This window comes from Myxocyprinus asiaticus, chromosome 15 (genome assembly GCF_019703515.2).
Source record: "Myxocyprinus asiaticus isolate MX2 ecotype Aquarium Trade chromosome 15, UBuf_Myxa_2, whole genome shotgun sequence".
Classification (NCBI taxonomy): domain Eukaryota; kingdom Metazoa; phylum Chordata; class Actinopteri; order Cypriniformes; family Catostomidae; genus Myxocyprinus; species Myxocyprinus asiaticus.
In genome coordinates, this window is record NC_059358.1 from 45,603,825 (window position 1) to 45,624,945 (window position 21,121).

At 49.0% G+C, this 21,121-nt stretch overlaps 1 pseudogene; it reads right to left on the reverse strand.

The window, feature by feature from the left end:
* The window catches only part of LOC127452706 (activating signal cointegrator 1 complex subunit 3-like), a 252,981-nt pseudogene that overhangs the window by 48,907 nt on the left and 182,953 nt on the right, over nucleotides 1–21,121 (reverse strand).

Below are 21,121 nucleotides of genomic sequence, written 5' to 3' on the forward strand. Positions count from 1 at the left end.
ACATATCCCGAGAGTGAGCTAGAATTAGCCAGTCGTCGAGATAGTTGAGAATGCAAATGCCCACCTCCCTTAACGGGGCAAGAGCTGCCTCTGCGACCTTCGTGAAGACGCGAGGGGACAAGGACAGACCGAAAGGGAGGACCATGTACTAATACGCCTGACCCTCGAATGCAAACCGCAGGAAGGGTCTGTGTCAAGGTACAATCGAGACGTGGAAGTACGCGTCCTTCAGGTCTACCGCCGTGAACCAATCTTGATGCCAGACGCTCGCCAGAATGCGTTTTTGCATCAGCATCTTGAACGGAAGTCTTTGTAAAGCCCGGTTCAGTACTCGCAGGTCCAAGATTGGCCGCAACCCACTGCCTTTTTTCGGTAAAACCCCTTCTTCACCTTGGCTGGAGGGACAGGTTCTATCGCATCCTTCCGTAGGAGGGTAGCGATCTCCGCATATAAGGTAGCAGCGTTTTCGTCCTTCACCGAGGTGAAGTGGTTACCGCTGAACCTGGGCAGATGCCTGGCGAACTGAATCATGAAGCCGAGTCGGATGGTACGGATCAACCATCGTGACGGATTGGAAAGCACAAGCCATGCATTTAAGCTCTGAGCTGGGGGGAGCAAAGGGACAATCTCGTCGGACGTACCGGCAGGTGGGGCCTCGCGGCAGAGTGGAGCCCGAGGTGCCACACCATGTTGTGGCTGTGCTGAATCCAGGGATATCGAAGCACTTACCTGGCTCCTTGTGACCATCCTCAGAACAGCCTGGGATGGGGGAGGAAGATGCCTGTCCTCGCAACCAGTGGAGACTGTCACATCAGGGGCCGATTTGTGCCACAGCTGGGCGTGCAGGGGCGGGGAGACCGCCGCTGGAGCGCCAACCCTGCAAGGATAAAAAGGTGGACGGTGGTTGTGATGACGGCCGTGCACACCGGTTATGTGACCCAGGGAACTAGGAAACCGCTCTTTTGCTGAACCGACGCAGCCACTTGGGCATGTGGCAAAATTAAATGAAAAAGCAACAAAAGATTCTCCTCCCGGCCCTACACCAGGGGGTGGAGTGGTCTGTTTACCAGCTCCAAGGTGGGTTTCGTCATCGCTGGGTCGCCCGTCTCAGGGGCACTTTGAAGCCTTCCGTGGGATCTTGGCGGCCGGCCGTGAGACGAATGGCATCTGCTTCCTGCGGTGGGCTCCACACCAGGGCCAGGCTGAAGGAGTGGACTGCAGCGGAGCCGGTGCAGTCTCCACAGGGGGATGCTCTTGGCGACGAGCAGGTGGGGTGTGGGATCTTGAGCCGTGCCGGGGCAGGATGTGCCGGATAGCCTCTGTCTGCTGCTTCACCTTCGAGAACTGCTGGGCAGCAGTCATTTGTGCACCTGGCATGGGTGCCCAAAGCCCCCATCCAAGGCCTGTAGGTCTACGTCGTCTCTGATGGCCAAGGCCTACGGTGCCACTGGACAAGCTGCCTCTGCCCTGCACGCCATGGCTCTCCTGCAAGTCCTCCAAGGCGCTAAAGGAACTGCACAAGGGTAGTTCCACCCGGGATTGATGCAGGAACTGCGCTCTGTGACTGACCTCGCTCTCCGAGCAACGGAGGTCACGGCACGGTCTCTCGGGCAGACGATGGCCACACTAGTGGTCCAGGAGCGCCACCATTGGCTCAACCTGGTTGAGATGGGGGAGGCCGACAAGACACGATTCCTTGCTGCCCACATTTCCCAGGTGGGCCTATTCGGTGACACTGTTGAGAACTTTGCCCAGCAGTTTTCAATGGTGGATCAGTAGACGGATGCTAGCCGGCATATCCTGCCCCGGCGTGGCTCAAGGTCCCACACCCCATCTACTCATCACCAAGGGCGTCCCCCTGCAGTGACTGCACCAGCTCTGCCGCAGTCCGCTCCTTTGGCCTGGCCCTGGCATGGAGCCCACCGCAGGAAGCAGACACCACCTGTCTCGCGGCCTCCCAGAACCCGTGAAAGGCTTCAAAGCGCCCTTGAGACGAGCGACCTAGGGACAACAAAACCCGCTGCTCTGGAGCTGGTAAGCAGATCTCTCCATCTTTTTATTACCTTTTGCGTTTAATTGCGCTGCATGCCCAAGAGGCTTCAGTACTCAAGAGCTCAGCAAGAGCGGTTTCCTTGTTCCCTGGGTCACATATCCAGTGTGCACTATCCACCACTCTATTTGGCATGATTGGCGCTCCAGCGGCAGTCTCCCGCCCCTGAGCGCTCAGCTGTGGCACAAATCCGCCCCCAATGTGACAGTCTCCATGGGTCACGAGAACAGGCCTCTTCTTCCCACATCCCAGGCTGTTCCGGGGGTGGTCACAAGGAGCCAGGTAAGTGCTTCGATGTCCTTAGACTCAGCACGGCCACGACATGGTGTGGCATCTCGAGCTCCACCCCGCCGCGAGGCCCCACCTGCCGGTACGTCCAATGATGCTGTCCCTTTGGTCCCCCTTGCACGGAACTTGGACGCATGGCTTGCGCTTTCCAATCCATCGTGAGGGCTGGTCCGGACCGTCTGACTTGGCTACGCGATTCACTTCACCGGGTGTCCGCCCAGGTTCAGCGGTGTCCATTTCACCTTGGTGAAGGACGAAAACGCTGCTACCTTGCGCGGAGATTGCTACCCTCCTACGGAAGGGTGCGATAGAACCTGTCCTTCAAGCCGAGATGAAGAAGGGATTTTTCAGCCCCTACTTCATCGTACTGAAAAAAGGCGGTGGGTTGCGGCCAATCTTGGACCTGTGAGTTCTGAACTAGGCTTTACACAGACTCCTGTTCAAGATGCTGACGCAAAAACGCATTCTGGCGAGCGTCCGGCATCAAGATTGGTTCGTGGCGGTAGACCTGAAGGATGCTTCCTCGACACAGACCCTTCCTGCAGTTTGCGTCCGAGAGTCAGGCATATCAGGACAAAGTCCTCCCTTTCGGCCTGTCCCTGTCTCCTCGCGTCTTTACAAAGGTCGCAGAGGCTGCCCTTGCCCCGTTAAGGGAGGTAGGCATTCGCATTCTCAACTCATCTCAATGACTGGCTAATCCTAGCTCATCCTCGAGACATGTTGTGCACACACAGGTACCTGGTGCTCTCACACCTCTGCCGACTAGGGCTTTGGGTCAACTGGGAAAAGAGCAAGCTCCTCCCAGTTCAGAGCATCTCTTTTCTTGGTTTGGAGTTGGACTCAGTCTCCTTGATGGCACGCCTTAAGAAAGAGCGCACCCAGTCGGTGCTGGCCTGTTTGAAGATGTTCAAACAGAAAACAGCAGTTCCACTGAAACTTTTTCAGAGGCTCCTGGGGCATATGGCATCCTCGGCGGTGGCCACCCTGCTTGGGTTGATGCATATGAGGCTGCTTCAGCACTGGCTCCAGACTCGAGTCCCGAGATGGGCATGGTGCCACGGGACACGTCGCGTGGTCATCATGCCGGCCTGTCACCGTCTTTTCAGCCCTTGGACCGACCTCTCGTTTCAACGGGCAGGTGTTCCTCTAGAACTTGGTCACGACAGATGCCTCCAAAATGGGCTGGGGCGCTGTTTGCAATGGGCACGCAGCCGCCGGCCTCTGGACGGGTCCACGACTGCATTGGCACATCAACTGCCTCGAGTTGTTGGCAATTCTGCTCGCCCTGCGGAGGTTTCTGCCGTTGATCCAGGGCAAGCACGTGTCAGTTCAGACAGACAACATGACAACGGTAGCATATGTCAACCACCAAGGCGGCCTGCGCTCTCGTTGTATGTCACAACTCACCCGCCGTCTCCTCCTCCTGGAGGCAGCAGCACTTCAAGTCCCTGCAAGCCACTCACATCCCGGGCAACCTCAACACTACAGCGGACGCGCTGTCATGACAGGTTACCCTCAGGGGAGAGTGGAGACTCCACCCTCAGGTGGTCCAGCTGATTTGGAGTCGATTCGACAGGCACAGGTGCACCTGTTCGCCTCCCAAGAATCCTCCCCACTGCCTGCTCTGGTACGCCCTGACTGAGGCCCCCCTTGGCATAGACGTGCTGGCACACAGCTGGCCCACTGAAATGCGCAAATATGCGTTACCCCCAGTGAGCCTGCTTGCACAGACCCTGTGCAAGGTCAGTGAGGATGAGGATCAGGTCATCCTGGTAGCACCCTACTGGCCCACCCACACGTGGTGCTCGGACCTCATGCTCCTCGTGACAGCTCCCCTCTGGTGAATTCCCCTGAGGAAGGACCTTCTTTCTCAGGGACGGGGCACCATTTGGCACCCGTGCCCAGACCTCTGGAATCTCCATGTCTGGCCCCTGGACGGGACGCGGAAGACCTAAGCTGTCTCCCACCTGCGGTGGTAGACACAATCACTCAGGCTAGGGCCCCCTCTATGAGGCACCTGTATGCCTTTAAGTGGCGTCTGTTCACTAAGTGGTGTTCTTCCCGTCGGGAAGACCCCCAGAGATGCACAGTCGGATCAGTGCTTTCCTTCCTGCAGGAGAGGTTGGAAGGGAGGCTGTCCCCTTCCACCTTGAAGGTGTACGTTGCCGCCATAGCAGCACACCATGACGCAGTTGCCGGTAAGTCCTTAGGGAAGCACGACCTGATCATCAGGTTCCTAAGAGGCGCCAGGAGGCTGAATCCCTCCGGACCACGCCCCATTCCCTCATCGGACCTCTCTGTAGTTCTTCAGGGTCTACAGAGAGCCCTCTTTGAGCCTTTTCAGTCAACTGAGCTTAAGGCACTCTCCTTGAAGACTGCCCTCCTGACTGCGCTCACTTCCATCAAGAGGGTAGGTGACCAAGTGATCTCTGTCAGCAAAACATGCCTGGAGTTCGGTCCGGGTTACTCTCACGTGATCCTGAGACCCTGACCGGGCTATGTGCCCAAGGTTCCCACCACCCTTTTAGGGACCAGGTGGTGAACCTGCAAGCACTGCCCCAGGAGGAGGCAGACCCAGCCCTGTCGTCGCTGTGTCAGGTGTGCGCTTTACGCATCTATTTGGATCGCACGCAGAGCTTTAGAATCTCTGAGCAGCTCTCTGTCTGCTTTGGTGCACAGCGGAAAGGAAGTGCTGTCTCCAAGCAGAGGATCGCCCACTGGCTCACTGACGCCATAACTATGGCATATGTCGCCTAGGACATGCCGGCCCTGGTAGGGCTACAAGCCCATTCTACCAGGGGTGTAGCGGCTCCCTGGGCCCTGGCCAGGTGTGCCTCTCTAACAGACATTTGCAGAGCAGTGGGCTGGGCAACACCCAACACCTGTGCAAGGTTCTACAACCTCCGGGTGGAACCGGTTTCGTCCCAGGTAGTGGCATGCAACACAAGCAGATAAGCCCGGGATAGCTGGCCGGGTGTATCGCTTGCACATAGTGCTTTCCACCTCCCTTGGAGCTAAAGACGTGCGCCATTAATTCCCAGTAGTGTTAACAAACTTTGTTCCCTGGTTGACTTTCTCCGAGCCCTGTGGCAGTCGAGATTTTGGAAAGAGTCGCTGCCGGCCCAGTACATGCGCTAACTAAGAGCCCTGTTCTGGGGTAGGTGTTCCGCATGTGGTGGTTCCCTGTAAGGCTAACCCCATGCGATTATATATCTTCCGCTAATTCGTTTCCCTGTTGGCAAACTGTGTCTACCTTGGGCAGAGCCTCTCTGCCCCAGTCTCCATGTTTGTAGTAACTCCTCCCCCATTGGGCAGGATCTACCTTGAAGACTCTCCACATGGTTGGAAAGACCATGTGACGTATTTTTCCACTTAAATACCCCCCCCCCCCCACCTTTGGGCGGGGTGTGGTCTCTGTGGTGTCTTCCCCTTGGGAGGGACACCCGCCGACTATACCTGGCGGCCCAGTCGGATAATCCCCCTTCTTTTTTAGGGAGTGGAAAAAAAGAAGGGGAAAAGAGGCCACGGCTGGGTTAAGCCTGTCTCTATCTTTTGGGTAGTCGACTTGTCCCCAAAAAGGGCTGTTCGACACTCATAAATATGTTGGGGGAGGTTACATGTCGACCTGGTGTGCTGGCTATGAGGCACACAGTAGTCTGACCACCACACAGTAATTCACAGTAAAACGCTAGTTCACGTAACACAGTTCAGCCAATTGTGGCGTTTCATATAGGGACCCCTAGTGTCACTACATCGACACAACGTCGAGTGAGTGACAGATAGGGAATGTCATGGTTACTTGTGTAACCTCCGTTCCCTGATGGAGGGAACGAGACGTTGTGTCCCTCCTGCCACAATGCTGAACTACCCGCTGAAATGGCCAGACCTTATATCGGCTCCTCAGCATAAAACCTGAATGAGTGGTTGCATACCAGCTCCTTTTATACCTGTATGTCCGGGGGAGTGGCATGCAAATACCACTCGTCAATTTTCATTGGCCTTTTATCAAAGACCAGAGGTGTCTCGGGCTCCCAAGAGTGACCCCTAGTGTCACTACATCGACACAACGTCTCGTTCCCTCCATCAGGGAACGGAGGTTACACAAGTAACCATGACGATTACTTCTTCAGCACTGGAGGATTTTTTCACTTGTTTTGACTATAAAAACTCTGCCAGTACAGTAAGACAAAATACACGTTAAAAATACATTCTCTGAAAAACCTAAATATCTTATGCTGTGTTGTTTCTAAAACAAGATATATCAAATTGATCTTGTTTTATGGATTTTTAGATATTTTTTTATAGGAAAACAATACAAAAATTATTATCAAGATACAATTTTTGACGTAATATCAAAGGTCTTACTAGAAAAAGGGAAATTATGATCCAGCGTGAATTTTCTTGATAAAAAATATGATCGTGCCTGGTAACGTGCATGTAAAATGGCTAGAAACAGCATTTTAGCTTAGCATAAAGCTGACAATTTACACAAGGTTTATTTCTATTTCTTCTGCTCCAAACTTACTTCAAACTTACTTCTCTGTCTGCTCGTATGAATGTAACAGATCATAAGAAAGTGTTTCACCGCTGTTCAAATGCACTTTGGATCGCATCATTTATATGTATAAATGTTTTCCATCTGAAAGGACTAAATATTAAATGAAACAAATGACAATCAAATGCAAAGTAATGTCTTCAGTAATCAAAATACTTTTTGAATGTAACTGTATTCTAATTACCAATGATTTAAATTGTAACTGTAGTGGAAAACAGTTACTTATATTTTGTATTTTAAATAAGTAATCCCATTACTTGTATTCCATTACTCCCCAGCCCTGGCTATTGGTGGAGAGGAGAGAGTGAAGTGATAGAGCCAATTAATGGATGGGGATTATTAGAAAGCCATGATTGATAAGGGCCAATAGGGCCAGAACACCAGGGTTACACCCCTACTCTTTTCAAGAAGTGTCCTGGGATTTTTAATGACCACAGAGTGTCAGGACCGCAGTTTAACATCTCATCCGAAGGACAGTGCCTTTTTACAGTATAGTCACCCCATCATTATCCTGGGGCACTAGGACCTACACAGTCTACAGGGTGAGCACCCCCTGCTGGACTCCCTAATACCTCTTCCAGCAGCAACCTTAGTTTTCCCAGGAGGTCTCCCATCCAAGTACTAACCAGGCTCAACCCTGCTTAGCTTCAGTAGGCAACCAGTCTTGAGCTACAGGGTGATATTTGGCGCTTTATTTTCTTTGCCAAACCTTGTGCTCCAGATGCGTTATTAAACTAGAGACGAATAAATGCTTACCGGACCATGATTGGCGAACCGTAATGTTGTTTTTTTACAGAGATCCGTTACACCCCTAGTTTACACCTGTATTTTACACTGTCTACTCATGATCTGATCGCTGGAAATGGTTGTTTATACAGGTGTAAACAGGCTCATTTAGTTGTACAGCTGTGCACACACCTCGATTCCACAGGGAAGGGCTCGTACAGAAACTTCTTATAGAAATCCTTCTTGATGTCGTGCACCAGAATCACAACCTTTCCCTGGTCGTCAAACTGAGGTCACCCGGCACGACCCATCATCTGAAGAACATCTGGAGACGACATGACACACACTGTGAGACCAACACATACACACAGACAGACACGCAAAAAACAGATGTTACCTGTGATGGGGTAAGTCATAGTATTCTGTGCCCTTAACAACCAACAGGTGGGCAGGGAAGTTTACACCAGGCGCCAGTGTGCTCATGGCAATCAGCACCTTATAGAGAAGCCAAAGGTAGATTGTGTTGGCTGAAACATCTCAGTTTTGTTTCTACCATCTGCCTTTATATCATAAATCCATAACTTCTTAACACAGGTTGCCTTTAACAACTCAAATTAGGACCTTAGTTCCTTCACGGCCAAACACTTTTTGGGGACACTGTAAACTAACTTTGTATTAAGGGTTGAAATATTACATTTAATCTTTAAAAAAAAAATACAAATAAATCAATTGGTTCGTGATTCAGGCATTGCTAACATCAGGTTTTACTTGGATCTTACAGTTGACAAACAGCTCCTCCACAGTCTTCCTGTCTCTCTCATGAAGTCCAGCGTGATGCATTCAGATCCCAAACGCCAGCGTCAGCTTCAGATTCGACTCTCTTATTGTGCCGATGATATCAGTCATCTAATACAACACACAAACATTGTATGAGTAATTTTATACAAATTTTATATTTCAAAATATAGTTATTTTGGCAGGGAAAAATGGTTAATATACTAAATAACCATGAAGTAATGCTATGTTTGGAATAATCCGTGAATAACTAAATACTTTACAAATGAAATGGCCTCGATCTCATTTCATTATTAGCTATTTTTATTAGGAACTTGATGGATGCAGGGCAAACTATTATTTACAACAGATGAATAAGTGCAAAACAGTATCAGATTTACAGTATAATAATAATACAGTAATAATAATAAATATACAGGTGCATCTCAATAAATTAGAATGTCGTGGAAAAGTTCATTTATTTCAGTAATTCAACTCAAATTGTGAAACTCGTGTATTAAATAAATTCAGTGCACACAGACTGAAGTAGTTTAAGTCTTTGGTTCTTGTGGCAGCGGGGGCGTGGTCAAGCATCTCTCCGGAGAGAGAAAAAGCGGTAAGGGTGCTTACACCTGAGCTAAATTATGTCTAACACCTGTCTCTAATTTCAGTGAGCACGGGGAGAGCGACATAAATAGAGACACACCGCAAATAGGAGGGAGAGAGAGCCTGGGCATGACAGACCCGAGCAAGAAGCAAAGAGTTTTTATTCCAAATGATGAGAGTTTATTTTGTGAAGCGGTGTGAGATTGTTGATTAACTTTGTGCATAACGCAAAGACTGGGAGACTGTAATTTGTGCTGCAGAGAGAGAGAAAATAAACCCTTACCTGAACCAGGAAAGCTGCTTCTCGCCTCCTCTTTACAGTTCTTTTAATTGTGATGATTTTTGCTCACATTTAACAAAAACCCACCAATTCACTATCTCAAAAAATTTGAATATGGTGACATGCCAATCAGCTAATCAACTCAAAACACCTGCAAAGGTTTCCTGAGCCTTCAAAATGGTCTCTCAGTTTGGTTCACTAGGCTACACAATCATGGGGAAGACTGCTGATCTGACAGTTGTCCAGAAGACAATCATTGACACCCTTCACAAGGAGGGTAAGCCACAAACATTCATTGCCAAAGAAGCTGGCTGTTCACAGAGTGCTGTATCCAAGCATGTTAACAGAAAGTTGAGTGGAAGGAAAAAGTGTGGAAGAAAAAGATGCACAACCAACCGAGAGAACCGCAGCCTTATGAGGATTGTCAAGCAAAATCGATTCAAGAATTTGGGTGAACTTCACAAGGAATGGACTGAGGCTGGGGTCAAGGCATCAAGAGCCACCACACACAGACGTGTCAAGGAATTTGGCTACAGTTGTCGTATTCCTCTTGTTAAGCCACTCCTGAACCACAGACAACGTCAGAGGCGTCTTACCTGGGCCAAGGAGAAGAAGAACTGGACTGTTGCCCAGTGTTCCAAAGTCCTCTTTTCAGATGAGAGCAAGTTTTGTATTTCATTTGGAAACCAAAGTCCTAGAGTCTGGAGGAAGGGTGGAGAAGCTCATAGCCCAAGTTGCTTGAAGTCCAGTGTTAAGTTTCCACAGTCTGTGATGATTTAGGGTGCAATGTCATCTGCTGGTGTTGGTCCATTGTGTTTTTTGAAAACCAAAGTCACTGCACCCGTTTACCAAGAAATTTTGGAGCACTTCATGCTTCCTTCTGCTGACCAGCTTTTTAAAGATGCTGATTTCATTTTCCAGCAGGATTTGGCACCTGCCCACACTGCCAAAAGCACCAAAAGTTGGTTAAATGACCATGGTGTTGGTGTGCTTGACTGGCCAGCAAACTCACCAGACCTGAACCCCATAGAGAATCTATGGGGTATTGTCAAGAGGAAAATGAGAACCAAGAGACCAAAAAATGCAGATGAGCTGAAGGCCACTGTCAAAGAAACCTGGGCTTCCATACCACCTCAGCAGTGCCACAAACTGATCACCTCCATGCCGCGCCAAATTGAGGCAGTAATTAAAGCAAAAGGAGCCCCTACCAAGTATTGAGTACATATACAGTAAATGAACATACTTTCCAGAAGGCCAACAATTCACTAAAAATGTTTTTTTTATTGGTCTTATGATGTATTCTAATTTGTTGAGATAGTGAATTGGTGGGTTTTTGTTAAATGTGAGCCAAAATCATCACAATTAAAAGAACTAAAGACTTAAACTACTTCAGTCTGTGTGCATTGAATTTATTTAATACACGAGTTTCACAATTTGAGTTGAATTACTGAAATAAATGAACTTTTCCACGACATTCTAATTTATTGAGATGCACCTGTATATATATATATAATTTTAAAAAGGATAACTCCAACTCTAAAATTTTATTGTATGAGCCAAATTCAAAGTTCAAAGTTCGTTGTAATAGAGCCAATAATGCAGCCAGATGTGTCGTTGCTTGGCAACCACAAACAACAAAATTGAGCTTCATGTTGTGCTTAAAGCTGCATTCACATCTTGTCGTAATTAAAGGGATAGTCCACCCAAGTTCGCTTTAGAAGACATTAATTTAACCGCTGGAGTCGTATGGATGACGTTTATACTGACTATCAGTGATTTTTGGAGTTTAAAAAAATCGAATCACCATCCTGTTGCATTTTCAGGACCTACGGAGCTGAGATATTTTTCAAATTTTCTTCAAATGTGTTCTGGTGAAGAAAGAGAGTCATACACACCTGTGATATCATGAGGTAACTAAATGATGAGAGAATTTTAATTTTTGGGTGAACTATTTTTTTTTTATGTAATTAGGAGATGGCAACTCAAGAGATTCTACTAAACGTCCTGGGACCTCTGGGTAGCACTTTATTTATGTCTTCCTTTTCTTGAATTGCTTGTGTCACATTGCACTCTGTATTTTCACAAGAATCCATGCTTCTTTGTCGCTCTTATGTGTAAATAATGGCAAGAACTCCTGCACACTGATAACTGTGTGGATATACAGTATATACCACCATATATATCTCTTCATAGATACCTTATTACCAGCTGTTCCTATGGGCCGCGATACGTCGGCACGTCTGCCATTTTGGAACGGTCAAGAGTCGTCCGTCAACACATTAAAGTAATTTGACAGATATGGTCTGCAACAGTCTGGAGTATTTTCCAGTGGATTTTCTGATTATCTGAATTAACATAAACATTGGGCAATATTTTAGATGATATAAAATTTTTTTTTTTTTTTTTTTTTTGAAGCAAACTGCAAATAAAGTCCTCTACAAATGAATATATATATCATGGCAAACATACTGAAAATTAGCACCCAGTCAATTACATGATGAACAGTTTCCACACAAAAGCAGTTTATGCAGCGGTCTAAAGCTTTTTTTCATTCACTTGTATTCAAACAGCTCTCCTTGTTGACCGTTCTAAGGAAGAGGTTGACGTATCCGAACCAGCCGAATGAGGCATCTACGTTTGTATATCTATGTATACCACAGCATAAATGGTATACCAAAATCTTTACTGGTTGACATTTCCACCATCATATGATATTACCATCATGCTGCCCAGTCATAGACGAGCACTACTGTATGCATTCTGCACCAAAGAAGCAAACAAACTAAACAAAAAGGAGGAATAATAGAGATGGAAATGTCTGGACAAGGAACACTGAACACAAATGGAGGGAATTTAGGGAGTGCTGTGAGGCGGACAGCGGACGACAGCCGGCTGTCACTCAAACAGCAGGGACTCCGGTCGTTACACGCTCCAGTTCAGTGAAACAGTGGGATGCCCCGTATATCACTGGAACACACAGTCTGCATGCTGCAGCTATCAGCACATGCTACTTACGCTTGTGTACGCTGCCTTCTAAAGTGCCTGAGAGTATGGCACACTAAACTCAAAAAAGTATTTTTGCTGCTTGTTCAATTTACTGAACCAAGCAACACAATTCAGGAACATTTTGTCACAACTTGATTTCATTGTGTTCTCTCTATTTACATTTGGAAAATGGAAGTTTAATTAATCCATTTGAGTAGGGACTACATGAATACTTTTTGTGGTTGATGAAACTGGGCAGGGGATTTCCATTTCCCAGCATGTTTTGCATGGGAATGGATTGAAAGAAATAGTGTTGAAATGAAGTGTTATTTTATGCATTTTTGAGCAAGATGAAAATACATGCAGATTTGTTCATGTTTAATGTTCTGTCATGTTGGTATTTAAAAAGAGTGCCTGTTAGGCTGGAGTTTTGGGTTACCATTGTGGTGAAGAATGGCCCTTGTGCTTAGACTGAGGATGGACTTTTCAGTTTCACTGTCCTTACACTTGCGATGAACTTGCAAGTTTGATGAACCTAATGAAGTTAAGTTAAAACTACTATAGTACATTCATTTGACCTAATCTAACTAAATTATGTTATAATTTATAATTATCGATTGTTATAAAACTTACATCTGAAAGATTTTTTACAATTCAATTAAGGGTAATGATTTCATTTTTTTATTTTTTATTTTTATTTTTATATTTAGTGTACATGAACAGAGAATTCAGTAGAATCAGCATCATATTCTGCTCACAGGGAAGACATGTTACATGTGTAATATCCTTTATTGGCTCTTTAACAGGGCAGGTTGGGCTGTTCTCATAAAGACAGACATTAACATGCTTTATGGGGCTGCTTTCCTGGACACACAATCTGTGTGCTGATGGAAATATAGACCGCTAACATCAATAGCTGCCTCATAAATGCCTGGTGTTCCTAATACAAGTCAAACGGGCACTAATATATGTGTGTGTTAGACAAATCTGCATTTATAAAGAATCATACAGAAGGAATATGAGTCTATGCATGAATATGATACCCTTTGGTGTCACTTTATATTATAAGTTGCATTAGAGCCACAAATTACATTTACAATTATACCCCAATTTTATTTTATTTATTTTTTTTATTTTTTATTTTTTTTAACTTGTATTAGGAACACCAGGCGTTTATGAGGCAGCTATTGATGTATATTCTAGAATCTGTTGAATTAATTGCAGTAAATAAAACTAATAAAAACCCATATGATTTTACTCAGTTACACAAATAGTGACACACAGGAAGTAACATCATTTAAACCGCTTTTACAACATGGCAGGAAGACAAGCAAACAGTCTTATATCCAAATATATAATTGTAAATCAGAATATATAATTACTAACCCTGAACGTATACTTGTAAATCCGCATATATACTGTATATAAATTTGAATGTAGATAGTATAACCAAATCTGAATATGGTTATAAATCTTGAGTATATACTTGGAAAATCCCAAAATATAGTTTCTGAATCTGAATAAATAGTTATAAATCTGGATATATACTTGTAAATCCTTTTATATTTATAAATACTGACTTTATAGTCAATAATCAGAATATATAATTGTAAATCCTTTTATATATATATATATATATATATATATATATATATATATATATATATATATATATATATATACATATAGTTGTTAATCCATATATATATGTATATATATATATATATATATATATATATATATATCCTGAATAAACAGTTATGAATCTGAATATATTATTTTAATTCCTAATAAATTGTTATAAATTCAGAATATACATATAAGCTAAGCATGTAACGATACACAAATTTCACGATACGATGCAATACAAGCACCTGCAACTGTTTCACTCAAATTTATTCAACGATTCGATATGAATATCTTTTAAATCATAAGTGACTCAACAGTGTCTGACATTGGCAACAAAAAACAGAGCTCTAAGTAACTTAAACAACAGCACTGCATTTATTTTGATTGACTGTAATGAGAAAAACGTCATGGTTACTTATGTAACCTCCATTCCCTGATGTTGGGAACGAGATGTTTTGTCGATGTAGTGACACTAGAGGTCACTCTTGGGAGCCCGAGACACCTCTGGTCTTTGATAAAAGGCCAATGAAAATTGGCGAATGGTATTTGCATGCCACTCCCCCGGACATACGGGTATAAAAGGAGCTGGTATGCAGCCACTCATTCAGGTTTTATGCTGTGGAGCCGATTTAAGGTCCGGCCATTTCAGCGGGTAGTTCAGCGTTGTGGCAGGAGGGACACAACGTCTCGTTCCCTCCATCAGGGAACGGAGGTTACACAAGTAACCATGACGTTCCCTATCTGTCACTCACTCGACGTTGTGTCGATGTAGTGACACTAGGGGTCCCTATACGAAATGCCACAATTGGCTGAACTGTGTTACGTGAACTGGCGGTGTGTGGTGGGCAGACTACTGTGTGCCTCATAGCCAGCACACCAGGTCGACATGTAACCTCACCCAACATAGTTATGAGTGTCAAACGGCCCTTTTTGGGGACAAGTCGACTACCCAAAAGATAGAAACAGGCTTAACCCAGTCATGGCCTCTTTTCCCCTTCTCTTTTTTCCACTCCCTAAAAAAGAAGGGGGATTATCCGACTGGGCCGCCAGGTCTAGTCGGGGGGGTGTCCCTCCCAAGGGGAAGACACAGCGGAGACCACACCTCACCCAAAGAGAGGGGGGGATATTTAAGTGGAAATATACATCACATGGTCTTTCCAACCATGTGGAGATTCTTCAAGGTAGATCCTGCCCAATGGGGTAGGAGTTACTACAAACATGGAGACTGGGGCAGAGGGGCTCTGCCCAAGGAAGACGCAGTTTGCCAATAGGGAAACGAATTAGCGGAAGATATATTTCGCATGGGGTTAGCCTTACAGGGAACCACCACATACGGAGCACCTACCCCAGAACAGGACTCTTAGTTAGCGCGTGTACTTGGCCGGCAGCGAATCTCTCCGAAAATGCGACTGCCACAGGGCTCGGAGAAAGTCAACCAGTGAACAAACTTGTGAACACTACTGGGAATTAATGGCGCACGTATTCAGCTCAAAAGGAGATAGAAGGCGCTATGTGCAAGCGATACACCTGGCCGGCTATCCCGGGCTTATCCGCTTGTATTGCGTGCCACTACCTTGGATGAAACCGGTTCCACCCGGAGGTTGTAGAACCTTGCAGAGTTGTTGGGTGTTGCCCAGCACGCTGCTCTGCAAATGTCTGTTAGAGAGGCACCCCTGGCCAGGGCCCAGGAATCCGCTACACCCCTGGTAGAATGGGCTCGTAGCCCTACCGTGGGCGGCATGTTCTGGGCGACATATGCCATAGTTATGGCGTCAGTGAGCCAGTGGGTGATCCTCTGCTTGGAGACAGCGCTTCCTTTCCGCTGTGCACCAAAGCAGACAAAGAGCTGCTCAGAGATTCTAAAGCTCTGCGTGTGATCCAAATAGATGCATAAAGCACGCACCTGACACAGCGATGACAGGGCTGGGTCTGCCTCCTCCTGGGGCAGCACTTGCAGGTTCACCACCTGGTCCCTAAAAGGGGTGGTGGTAACCTTGGGCACATAGTCCGGTCGGGGTCTCAGGATCACGTGAGAGTAACCTGGACCGAACTCCAGGCATGTTTCGCTGACAGAGGACGCTTGCAGGTCATCTACCCTCTTGATGGAAGTGAGCGCAGTCAGGAGGGCAGTCTTCAAGGAGAGTGCCTTAAGCTCGGCTGACTACAAAGGCTCAAAGGGGGCTCTCTGTAGACCCTGAAGTACTACAGAGAGGTCCCATGAGGGAACGAGGTGCAGTCTGGAGGGATTCAGCCTCCTGGCGCCTCTTAGGATCCTAATGATCAGGTCGTGCTTCCCTAAGGACTTACCGTCGACTGCGTCGTGGTGTGCTGCTATGGCGGCAACGTACACCTTCAAGGTGGAAGGGGACAGCCTCCCTTCCAACCTCTCCTGCAGGAAGGAAAGCACTGATCTGACTGCGCATCTCTGGGGGTCTTCGCATCGGGAAGAACACCACTTAGCGAACAGACGCCACTTAAAGGCATACAGGCGCCTCGTAGAGGGGGCCCTAGTCTGAGTGATCATGTGTATCACTGCCTTTTTTCGGTACGATGAAGTAGGGGCTGTAAAGCCCTTTGGGACAGGTTCTATCGCGCATTTCCATAGGAGGGTAGCAATCTCCGCGTGCAAGGTGGCAGCGTTTTCGCTCTTGACCAAGGTTTCGCTCTGAACCTGGGCGGGTGCCTGGCGAACTGAATCACGTAGCCGAGTTGGACGGTCCGGATCAGCCATCGCGACGGATTGGAAAGCGTGAGCCACGCGTCCAAGTTCCGCCCAAGGGGGACCAAGGGGACAACGTCGTCGGATGTACTGGCAGGTGGGGCCTCGTGGCGGGGCAGAGCTCGAGGTGCCACACCACGTCGTGGCCGTGCTGAGTCTATGGACATCGAAGCACTTACCTGGCTCCTTGTGACCACCCCCAGAACAGCCTGGGATGGGTGAGGAAGAGGCCTGTCCTCGTAACCTGTGGAGACTGCCACATCAGGGGGCGGCTGTGTGCCACAGCTGGGTGCTCAGGGGCGGAAAGGCCACCGCTGGAGCACCAATCCTGCAAGAAAAAACCCGTGGACGGTAGTCGTGGTGACGACCATACACACCGGATATGTGACCCAGGGAGGAAGGAAGCCGCTCTTTTGCTGAACTGTTACATACCACAGCCACTTGGGCATGTGGCGAAATCAAACAAAAAGGCAATAAAAGATTTTCCGCCCAGCCCTCCATCGGGGGTTGGAGTCGCCCGACTGGGTCGCCCATCTCAGGGGCGCTTTGAGGACCTCCATGGGTTCTTAGGTGCTGGCTGTGAGACAGGTGGCATCTGCTTCCTGCGGTGGGCGGGTTGCAGCTGAGCCAGTGCAGTCACCGCAGGGGGACGCACTTGGCGATGAGCAGATGGGGTGCGAGATCTTGAGCCGCGCCGGGGCAGGATGTGCCAGATTGCCTCCGTCTGCTGCTTCACTGCCAAGAACTGCTGGGCAAAGTCCTCGACGGTGTCGCCGAATAGTCCCGCCTGGAAAATAGGGGCAGCAAGGAACCGTGTCTTGTCGGCCTCGCCCATCTCGACCAGGTTGAGCCAAAGGTGGTGCTCCTGGACCACTAGTGTGGCCATCGTCCGCCCGTGACCTTCGTCTCTCGGAGAGCGAGGTCAGTCGCAGAGTGCAGTTACTGCATCAAATCTGGGGTGGAACTACGCTTGTGCAGTTCATTCAACACCTTGGCTTGGTGGGCCTGCAGGAGAGCCATGGCTTGCAGGGCAGAAGGGGCTTGTCCAGCAGCGCTGTAAGCTTTAGCTCTCAGGGACGACGTGAGCCTACAGGGCTTGGACGGGAGCTTAGGGCGTCTGCAGGCATAGGTGCACCGCGAGTGCCTTATCCACCGGGGGAATCGCCATATAGCCCCTGGCCGCCCCGCCATCGAGGGTAATGAAAGCGGGGGAACTGCGGAATCGGGGCCAGGCAGTAAAAGGTGCCTCCCACGACTTCGTCAGCTCCTCGTTCACTTCCGGGAACAATGGCACTGGAGTGGGGCGTGGCTGCTTTGAGTGGTGCCGCAAGCCCAGGAACCAATAATCAAGCCACGAGGGTTCAGGGGAGAGCGGAGGGTTCCACTCTAACCTGACGCTCGCGGCCACCCAGGAAAGCACGTCCGTCATTTTGGCATCGGCCTGTGACTGGGCAATCATCCCTGAAGGGGGAAGCCCAGCTGAGGCTTCTGCATCTGACTGGACAAACACGCTCTCCGATGCTGCATTTGCGGGCTCTGAACAAGAAGTCAGACTCGCCGTGAGACGAGCCGGCGAACTCATCCGGAAGTCCGATTGGGGCAGACGAGCGTGCTGGAGAATGGGAGGTCCGCGGGGGGGATACCCGGCAGAGACGATCCCTTTGGGGTCCCCAAATCGCCCCCAGTGCTAGACGCGCTGGCCTCATACCCGTAGGTAGAAGGACCGAGGCAGGGAGCCGCTGGGGTGGCTTTCTTTCTTACGAAAGCAAGCCATGACCGCAAAGTTGCCATGGTCATGTTCTCGCAGTGAGAACATGAACCATCCACAAACACTGCCTCTGTGTGGGTCGTGCCCAGACATGAAAGACAGCGATCATGACCATACGAAGTTGAGAGATAATGACCGCAACCAGGAGTAACACACAATCGGAAAGGCATCTTTAAAAAGACGTGTCTTTAAAAAGACGTTCCGTGTGTGCCGTCCCAGAGTACTGAACCGGGCTTTACACAGACTCCCGTTCAAGATACTGATGCAAAAACGTATTCTGGCGAGCGTCCGGCATCAAGATTAGTTCGCGGCGGTAGACCTGAAGGACGCGTACTTTCACGTCTCGATTCTACCTTGACACAGACCTTTCCTGCGGTTTGCATTCGAGGGTCAAGCGTATCAGTACAAGGTCCTCCCTTTCGGCCTGTCCTTGTCCCCTCGCGTCTTCAAGAAGGTCGCAGGCAGCTCTTGCCCCATTAAGGGAAGTGGGCATTCGCATTCTCAACTATCTCGATGATTGGCTAATCCTAGCTCACTCTCGGGACATGTTGTGTGCACACAGGGACTTGGTGCTCTCGAACCTCAGCCAATTAGGGCTTTTGGTCAACTGGGAAAAGAGTTTGTGCGCCTCACGAACGAGCACGCACAGTCAGTGCTGGCCTGTTTGAAGGCATTCAAACAGAAAACAGAAAACTCTTTCAGAGGCTCCTGGGGCATATGGCATCCTCAGCGGTGGCCACCCCGCTCGGGTTGATGCATATGAGACCGCTTCAGCACTGGCTTCAGACTCGAGTCCCGAGATGGGCATGGCGCCGCAGGACACATCGCGTGGTCATCATGCCAGTCTGTCATGTGTCTTCAGCCCTTGGACCAACCTCTCATTTCTACTGGCAGGTGTTCCCCTAGAACAGGTCTCCAGGTGCATCGTGGTCATGACAGACGCCTCCAAAACAGGCTGGGGTGCTGTTTGCGATGGGCACGCAGCCTCCGGCTTATGGACGGGCCCGTGACTGCGTTGGCAATTCTGCTCACCCTGCGGAGATTCCAGCCATTGATCCAGGGCAAGCACATGTTTGTTCGGACAGACAACACGGCAACGGTAGCATATGTCAACCGCCAAGGTGGTCTGCGCTCTCGTTGTATGTCACAACTCGCCCGCCGTCTCCTCCTCTGTAGTCAGCAGCACTTCAAGTTGCTGCGAGCCACTCACATCCTGGGTGACCTCAACACTACAGCGGATGTGCTGTCATGGCAGGTTACCCTCAGGGTAGAATGGAGACTCCACCCTCAGGTGGTCCAGCTGATTTGGAGTCGATTCAGACAGGCACAGGTAGACCTGTATGCCTCCCAAGAATCCTCCCACTGCCCGTTCTGGTACGCCCTGACCGAGGCATCCCTTGGCATAGATGCGCTGGCACACAGCTGGCCTCCTGGCCTACTCAAATATGCGTTTCCCCCAGTGATCCTACTTGCACAGACTCTGTGCAAGGTCAGGGAGGACGAGGAGCAGGTCATCCTGGTAGCACCCTACTGGCCCACCCAGATGTGGTTCTTGGTCCTCACGCTCCTCGCGACAGCCCCCCCTGGCGAATTCCCCTGAGCAAGGACCTTCTTTCTCAGGGACGGGGCTCCATCTGGCACCCACGACCAGATCTCTGGAATCTCAATTTCTGGCCCCTGGACGGGACACGGAAGACCTAAGTGGTCTACCACCCACGGTGGTAGACACGATCACTCAGGTTAGGGCCCCCTCTACATGGCACCTGGATGCCTTTAAGTGGCGTCTATTCGCTAAGTGGTGTTCTTCCCAACGGGAAGACCCAGAGATTTGCAGTCAGATCGGTGCTTTCCTTCCTGCAGGAGAGGTTGGAAAGGCAGCTGTCCCCTTCCACCTTGAAGGTGTACGTTGCTGCTATAGCAGCACACCACGACACAGTGGACGGTAAGTCCTTAGGGAAGCACAACCTGATCATCAGGTTCCACGTGATCTTGAGACCCTGACCGGGGTATGTGCCCAAGGTTCCCACCACCCCTTTTAGGGACCAGGTGGTGAACCTGCGAGCACTGCCCCAGGAGGAGTCAGACCCAGCCTGTCATTGCTGTGTCCGGTGCGTGCTCTACGCATCTATTTGGATCACACGCAGAGCTTTAGGATCTCTGAGCAGCTCTTTGTCTGCTTTGGTGCACAGCGGAAAGGAAGCGCTGTCTCCAAGCAGAGGATTGCCCACTGGCTCATTGACACCATAGCTATGGCATATCACACCCAGGACGTGCCGCCCCCGGTAGGGCTACGTGCCCATTCTACCAGAGGTGTAGCGGCCTCCTGGGCCCTGGCCAGGGATGCCTCTCTAACAGACATTTGCAGAGCAGCAGGCTGGGCAACACCCAACACCTTTGCAAGGTTCTACAACCTCCGGGTGGAACCGGTTTCGTCCCAGGTAGTGGCACGCAATACAAGCGGATAAGCCCGGGATAGCCGGCCGGGTGTATCACTTGCACATAGCGCCTTTCACCTCCTCTGAGCTGAAGACGTGCGCCATTAATTCCCAGTAGTGTTCACAAACTATGTTCCCTGGTTGACTTCCTCCGAGCCCTGTGGCAGTCGAGTTTTCAGAGAGACTCACTGCCAGCCCAGTACACGTGCTGACTAAGAGCCCTGTTCTGGGGTAGGTGCTCCGCATGTGGCGGTTCCCTGTAAGGTAACCCCATGTGATGTATATCTTCCACTAATTCATTTCCCT